The sequence below is a fragment of the Notamacropus eugenii genome, chromosome 2 (assembly GCF_028372415.1).
Source record: "Notamacropus eugenii isolate mMacEug1 chromosome 2, mMacEug1.pri_v2, whole genome shotgun sequence".
Taxonomy (NCBI): domain Eukaryota; kingdom Metazoa; phylum Chordata; class Mammalia; order Diprotodontia; family Macropodidae; genus Notamacropus; species Notamacropus eugenii.
In genome coordinates, this window is record NC_092873.1 from 485,744,206 (window position 1) to 485,750,967 (window position 6,762).

Here is a 6,762-nt window from a genome sequence, read left to right on the forward strand (position 1 = left end):
CCTTGCCCTAATAGCTTCCATTCAAATTGAAAATATGTGTTTCTTGGGGCCTAAAGATGCAAAAAAAGAAATTTCTAGCAATTAGAACCTCCTAGCAATGCAGTGCCTTAAGAAATAGTGAGCTGAGGGATCAATCAGTGGAACAAATTAGATACACCACAAATGAACACAACAGTCAAGAGTTTGATAAACCAAAAGGCCTCACCTACTGTGTGGGATAAGATTCAACAAAAACTACTGGAAAAACTGGAAAACTCTGACAGAAATGAAGTATGGACTAGTGAATTCATAATTAATTTATAAAATGGGACAGGCATGGCTGGTTCTTTGGGTAATCACCAGGCAGAACCACAATGGCAGCTGGGAATGAGGCAGCAATCACATTTTAATAAGAATATAGGGGTAAAGAACACAGAAAGTACAGAGAAAAGAAGCAAAAGAGGTACAGAGGTAGGGGAGGGGTGAGGGGACTGGGGATGGGATGATGAAGGAAGCAGGCAGTGTAGCGAACAGGATGAGGAGGGGAAAAGGCACAGAGTATTTCTCACATAACCATGGATGAGTAGGAGCACTCAGCAGTGTGGGCTTGGTAGACATGGATAGTGCTGGGGGCCAGCAGTTTGAGGTCTCACATTTTTTAACATGTTTTAGGGAGAATAGGCTCACTCTTCTCAGTGCCACTTTAGTGTTAGTTCATTAATATTTCCAAGTCATCTCAAAGTTAACAGCATCATTTGGTATTCTACTGGTCTTTTGGAACTTGTCTGAAATTTACCTATCATAGATGGAACCAAGGCCTTGACAGCAAAGCTTAGCTAGCCTCCTCTGATTCAGTATCTATTACCAGGATGTGATTTTTATTTAACATGCAATACAATTACTTGTCCTTGATCTTTGGCATGGTTTGTATTTGACATCTAGATTCCCCTTTGCCATCTTACTTCCTTCTAATACTACTTTATACTGGCTACTTATAAACTTATTTACTGTATTGACTAGAAGGGAAGGGATGGTCAAGGGGATCGGAGCAAGATATTATTTTAACATAACTCATATCTCACACTGTGTACCAAGATAAACTTCAAAGGAATATGTGCTTCCAGAAAAAAAAAGGGGGTAACTTCATAAAGAAATAAGAACAAGGAAGAAATTACCTTTCAGATCTGTGGACAGGGAAAGAATTCATAACCGACAAGGATAAGCAGGATCCCAGAAGATCAGATAGATGATTTTGATTACAAAAAAAGTGCCAAATTTCTGCATAAACAAAATGAATGCAGCTAAAATTAGAAGTGAAGTAAGTAGCTGAGGGGGAGGAATGCAACAAGTTCTTCTCAAACTTATAGTATATACACTTAGTTTTCTATTTACAAGACATTCAAATAATAATAATACCTATCATTTTATAGTGCTTATTATGTGCCAGGCACTGTGCTAAGGGCTTTGTCATTATAATCTCATTTGATCCTACAAAAGGTTAAGTGATTTACCCAGAGTGAGTGTTGAGGTCAGATTTTAATACAAGTTTATACTAATGCCAGACCCTCTTATACAAGAAGGAAAGTCCTTCTCTAATTGATAAATGGTCAAAGTGTATTAACAAGCAAGTTTCTAAGGAATAGATATAAGCTGTCAATAAACGTATGAAAAAAATGCTCCACATTATTAATAGAAAAACAAATTAAAGCAACTCTGAGATTCCACCCCACACCATAAGATTGACAAAGTTGGCAAAAAAGGAAAATGACAGATGTTAAAGGGGCTGTGGTACATTAAATACATTAATGTAGGAAGCTAGGTGGCACAATGAATGGAGAGTGGAATTTGGATTCAGGAAGACTTGAGCTCAAATCCTACTTCAGACACTTACTATCTACATAACCCTGGACAAGTCACTTAACCACTGCTGACCTCAGTTTCCTCATTTGCGAAATGGGTATAATAATGGAGAGATGTTGTGAAGATCAAATGATATAATATTTGTGAAATACTTTGCAAACCTTAGAGGACTATATAAATGCTAGCTATTATTAATGTACTATTGGTGGAGCTATGAATTGTTCTAGCCATTCTGGAAAACAATTTGGCACTATGCCCCCAAAGTTATTAGACCATTTATATTCTTTGACTCAGCAATATTTATTCTTCAGGCCTTTACTCCTAAAGAGATGAAAGAAAGATGGAAAGGACCTATACATACAAAAATATTTGTAGCAGCTATTTTGTGCTGGCAATGAACTGCAAACTTAGTGGGTGACCATCAGCTGGGAAGTGGCTGAACAAATTATGATATGTGAATACAATGGGATACTCTTAGGCTATAGGAAGTGATGAAGGAGTGAGTTTCAGAAAAACTAGGAATACTTGCATGAACTGAAGTGAACAGTGAAAGAGAACTATTTATATAGTATCAACAACATGGTGTCATGATAAAGATCTGTGATAAAAAGAAACTGAGACGCAAAGTGCCAAGCATGATCATTTTATTGGTATTGATGAGGACTGGAAGGTGGGGCTGAGAACCCTTACAAAAAAACAGAGTACCAGGGACAGGTCACCTGGAATGAATTCTAGGACTCAAACATTCTTGAGGTCAAGGTAAAGATTTATTATGCTTTTCAGCAGGCAAGAGTTCTTAGGGAACCTGCCACTTTAGAGGGGCATAGCTAAAGTTTATATAGGATATTCTATAGGAAACATGCCAAATATGCTAACTAGGTGTTTTGGGGTGGAATTAGGGAGTGGTTAAGGAGGGGTTAGTTCTTAAAGGAACGTTTACTTTTGGTATCTACTGAGCGGGTATTTTATCTAGAGTTCATTGGGAAATAGCCCAAGGAGGGGCTATATGGAGGTGTGGTTTTAGGCCTGAAATGTCACTAAGTCAACTAGCAATTAGGACTGACTCAGCAATACTAGGTTGCTCTCTGTCTAGACATCTAACAATGTCTTGTTAGACAAGATAAATGTAAGGGAGTCTAAGTCTAGGATATACATGATTGGCCATCAAGTAGTAAATGTTGCTATGATCCAGTGCACAGCCCATTCAGTCAGTACACAGCTGGCTCAGACTGATAAGTTCTATAGGTGGAGCTAGCTTCTGTATCAGGAAAAAATAAAAGTTTTGCTGTGGAAGGCTGTGTCCTTGGGATGGAGAGAAACTGCCTGGGATAGTGTTTTGAAGCTAGGGAGAAATGTGATTTTTAGAGAGAAATGTGATTTTAGAATTGGGACCCAAGCACATGCACCCAAGCATTGCATTGGTATAACTAGCAAATATGAATAAACTACCCCTCAGTAGTCAAAGATGCATCTGACAGTTGGAGTAGCTCTTTTATACAGTTGGAAAGGTAGCAGGTTATATAGGGAATCAAAATAATCCAATGATGCAAATGACATCTGAGGTTGTGATTAATCTGACCAGAGATGGAGAGTGGGCTATACTTGGCTTGATTCAGAAGGAGGATTTCAATAATCCAAGGCAACAGGGGAAAAAATGGAGTTTGCTAACATCCCCTGGCTAACATCCTTTGGAAAATCTTATGGTGGGGACAGTTTGTCATTAGATTGACTCACATCCCCTGGGAAGTTTGGTGGTGGGCAAACATACTATGACCAGGCTGACACATCTCCATCGGTCAGTCAAATTCATGGATTTGAGTTATAGGCTTACAGGAGTTCAAACCCACCTAATGAAAGGACCAACCAATACTTAAGGGACTGATATTAATATATAATAAATTGATTAAACTTTATTTAAAATAATACAAAATAAAATGGAAGTATCAATTTTCAATTTTACATTGGCAAAGTCAAACAATTTTAAAAGCCTTATGAACTCTCCTTGATGCAAAGATCAACAATGACTCCAGAGGACAGGATGAAAATTGGTACTATGCCCAGAGATGTGATGGATTCATATACAGTGTAGAATCACACACATACTCACATTGACATACTCTCTCTTCCTCCCTCTCTCTCTCTCTATCTCTCTCTCTCTGTTTCACTCTCACTTCTTGACTCTCTCCCTTCATCTTTTAGGCCCTTTGACCCGGAGAAATGGGCCTTGGTTTGTCTTGTTGCCATTGCTGTTTTTCTCTTTTATTTGTCCTGTTCAGTTTTATATGTAGGTGTCAGAATCCCCACAGAGTCTTGACTCAGCCATGTTGACCCTGGAGGCAGGATTCCAGACTGACCCCACAGGAAAGCCCTAGGATGCAAGGTGCCTAGAATTTTAACCCAAAGGGGACTTTGGATATGGAACTTGGTAGGATTGTGTTGTATAGGGACTGAGCCAAACAGTGAACCTAATTCCCCTCTTCTCCCCAGAGAATGAAGTGGTACAAGGGGGAGACTGATTATACCTTCTAGATATTGGGGGAAAATGTTTATATGTTCTTTTTAGTTTATCTTCGAGGTAAATATTTATATGTAAAAACTAATTTGACTATTAAGTGGTGAAACAGAACTGGGGTTCAGGAGAACTGTAAAACACAATTATCAAGGGATTGAGTCCATGACAGATAAGCTAAATTCACTCTAACACCCTAAAGGGTACTAGAGAATCCTGGGGGAGGTGGGAAGTATTTGATACCTATTCAGATATTAGGAGAGCCCCTGTTTTCCAGAGCTAAGGGTCAGCAAGCAATATGTTCTCTGAGTAAAATTTCACAGTAAAATTTCAAAATTGTTTCATATAATTATTGTATACCTGTGGTCTCAGAGCTTGGACAAACACCTGCTGTATCCACGTTCTGGTCACGAAGCCCTGCTATGAATCAAACCTGTTTCATTGTTGCTGTTACCACTCACTGTCAGGGCTACAACTCACTGCATAGCCTTTGGTAGAAGGATTGAGATCTCCCTACACTGCTTCAGGCCCCATGTGCCCCATCTCCCCCCACTTTCTCCACCTGCCTCCCACCCCCCCAGCACGTTCGACTTTATTTCCCTCACTTTGAAATTAAACTTTTGTTTGATTCCTGACTCTCCTATCTCTAGGCTACTCTGTTCTACTCCAGCCATCCACAGGCTAGAGGCTGGTTCAGTCCAGCTGACACACCTGGTTTCTAGGCAGAGGAAGCAAGGGTAGGCACTGTTACTCTCAACAATCCTACAAAGTAAATACACAGGTATTATTATCATTATTTTACAGATCAGAAAACTGAAGCTCAGAGAATTTAAATAATTTGATCACAATCCCAGGGATTATAAGTGACCAGTTCAAACTCAGGTCTTCTTGTTCTGAATATGATTTTCTTTCCACTGGGTCATCCTGGCTCTCTATGTCTATGGCATTCTTAAAACCTTAATGTGAATATCTTTATGAGAAGAGACAGATATACACGAAAAGTGAAACAATACTCAGATACATGAGCTCTATTGTGCAATAGAAAAGATAATGATGGGTGGAGGGACAGCAAAAAGAGTTGGGAGACTTTCCATATCATTAGGTTGATTCAGTCACAGCCGAGCTTGGTCACCCACTCTTCTGAATAAAAGGGTTAGTGGAGGTCCTCCTCCTTAGATTTCTGTGATGAAGCAAGTGAACTCTCTAACAAGCAAGTGAACTTATAACTTGTAGTTTAAAGTTTTGGAGACCTAATATGAGAAAGAATCTGTCTAACCTTATCTAATCATCTCTAAGGATAATATAAATTACATATACAATATGTACTGATGTTAGCTCATTAAGCTAAATGTGTATTAATAGACAAGTATAACAGAAATGATCACCACCCCTATGGAGTTAGGGAGACTCATCTTCTTGAGTCCAAACCTGACCTCAGACATTTACTACCTGTGTGACCCTGGGCATATCTCTTAATACTGTTTGCCTCAGTTTCCTCGTCAATGCAATGAGTTGAAGAAAATGGCAAACTACTCCAGTATCTACCAAGAAAACCCCAAATGAGGTCACAAAGAGTAGAATTAAACAAGTTAAGTTAAGTTAAGCACCAGCAGAGTGGGTTCTAAGTAAGAGGGAGGCAAAAAGAAAAAAATGTAAAGGAAAAGAAAAGAAAGAGAATTGTGTCCCTTTTGTGGGGCAACTCCAGTGACTGCCACTTAATATAAATATCCAGTCCAGTATCACAGTCTCGGAACAGGCTTTTCTTTTTTCTTTCTCTTTTCTGCTTATCTCCCTTGGGTCTCTCTGTCTGTCTTTCTCTCCTCCCTTCTCTCATTACAGGTTGAAGATCTCTGATGTCGTTTCTTCTGTTGTAGATAATATCCCCCTAACGTCAGAAAGGAAGCTGCTGTGAGAATTAGTGCATTCCTTTGGCTTCCGAGTCCTCTCCAGTCACTCAGGATTTGCTCTGTTCAGCTCTGTTCATACCTGTGGATGAGTATGACACCATAAAATATCAGAGCTTGGAGGAGTCTTAAATATTGTCAAGGAAAACCCCATCATTTTCAAAGGAGAGAATGGCAGCTCCGGTAGGGCTCAGAGTAGTCATCTGCAGACACAGGTGTAAGCCCCAGATCTAGTTTTGGGAGCTGCAGGATTGGGAGATGGGAAGAAACTGACAAAGGAAGAAAAACTGGGGAAAGTAAGTAAGGGCCCGCTAGTCTCGTTTTCTTCTGAGAACAAGAGACAGGAAAGGAAATAAGAGATAACAGTTGTAGTTGCAGGAGGTTTTGATACATGTCTCTAAGCAGTGTTGCATCGTTTTTTAAGAAAATTTCCATTACTGCGTTGGCCGGGAATCGAACCCGGGTCAACTGCTTGGAAGGCAGCTATGCTCACCACTATACCACCAACGC

At 39.6% G+C, this 6,762-nt stretch overlaps 1 non-coding gene across 1 annotated transcript; it reads right to left on the minus strand.

Moving 5' to 3' along the window:
- Window positions 1-6,690: 6,690 nt before the first annotated feature.
- Window positions 6,691-6,762, minus strand: TRNAG-UCC (transfer RNA glycine (anticodon UCC)). Its single transcript has one exon. It is a non-coding gene; the product is annotated as a tRNA-Gly (tRNA).